The sequence below is a fragment of the Octodon degus genome, unplaced genomic scaffold (assembly GCF_000260255.1).
Source record: "Octodon degus isolate 3935 unplaced genomic scaffold, OctDeg1.0 scaffold00009, whole genome shotgun sequence".
Lineage (NCBI taxonomy): Eukaryota > Metazoa > Chordata > Mammalia > Rodentia > Octodontidae > Octodon > Octodon degus.
This window is the reverse complement of record NW_004524585.1, coordinates 29,766,845-29,768,147: the sequence shown is the minus strand read 5'-3', so window position 1 is coordinate 29,768,147 and position 1,303 is coordinate 29,766,845.

The following is a 1,303-nucleotide window of genomic DNA, read 5'->3' as shown; positions in this document are numbered from 1 at the left end:
GAAAAGTGGCTTAGCAGTCCCTCAAAAAGTCCAACTGAATGACCACACTCCCCTCCTCAGGATATACACTCTAGGGAACTGAAAACGGAGCTCACAGGTTCGTATACAAATCTTCACAATGATATATTCACAATATCCAGAAAATAAACACAATCCAACGTCTATTAACCCATGAATGGGCAAACAAGAGATGGCCAGTCCATTCAATAAATGCATGGCACAGAGCGCCACAAAGCAGACGAACCTTAGACACGAAGGCCACATACGTGGGGTTACACTTAGATGAAATCTCCGGGATAGGCAAGCCCATATAAAGATTAGTGGTTTTCAGGGCTCAGGACAAAAACAGAATGTATGTACGATACTTTTTGGAATGATGAAAACATTTTAGAGGGCTGGCCAAATAGCTCAGTGGGTTAAAGCACTTGCAGGCAGGTGCAGGGCCCCGGGGTTCGATCCCCGGGCCTTCCATGCCAGCCCTGTCCCTGGGGCATGCTGAGACAGCAATTGAGACTGGGCATGGTGGCGCAAACCTGTAATCCCAGCACTTGGGAGGCTGTAAACAGGCAGATCACTATGAGTCTGATCTAGTAGTGAGACCCTGAACACCCTGTAGACCCTTCCCTAAAATACAAAAAAAGAAAACAGTTTGGGAGTCAAACAGTTGTGCAAATATGTGAATATGCTAAGAAGCAGAGATTTGTATACTTTAAAGCAATGTATGGCTTTTTCATTATCACAATGTTTATAAAGAATAAATAATTAAAAACTTTGACATCTTTGGGCTAGGGAGATAGCTCAGTGGACTAAAGTGCCTGCTTAGGCAAGCTTAGGCAAGCGCAGGGGCCTGGGTTTGATCTCTGACACCACATGCCATGCCAGTCACGCCCCCAGGGCAGGCTGAGAGGGCCACGAAAAAAGAAAAAAGAAAGAAAATTTAACATCTTTGAGTGCTAAAAATAATAATATGAGGGCTGATAAGATAGCTCAGCAGACTAAGGTACCTGCTTTGGCACGCGCAGGGACCAGGGTTGGATCCCAGTCCTGCATGCTGTGCTGGTCCCACCCCCGGGGTGCACAGGTGTGGTGGCACCTACCTATACTCAGAGATGGGGAGGCTGAAAACTGGAGGATCACTACAAGTCCGAGCTGTATAGTGAGACCCTGTATCAAATACATAAATGAAAATAATAATAATAATGATAATAATGCGTTCACATTATTGAGATTATCAGGGGGACACATATAGTTCTTGTCTCCTTTGTACTATGTGTTAAAATGCTTTTTAAAAATGCATGTGGTT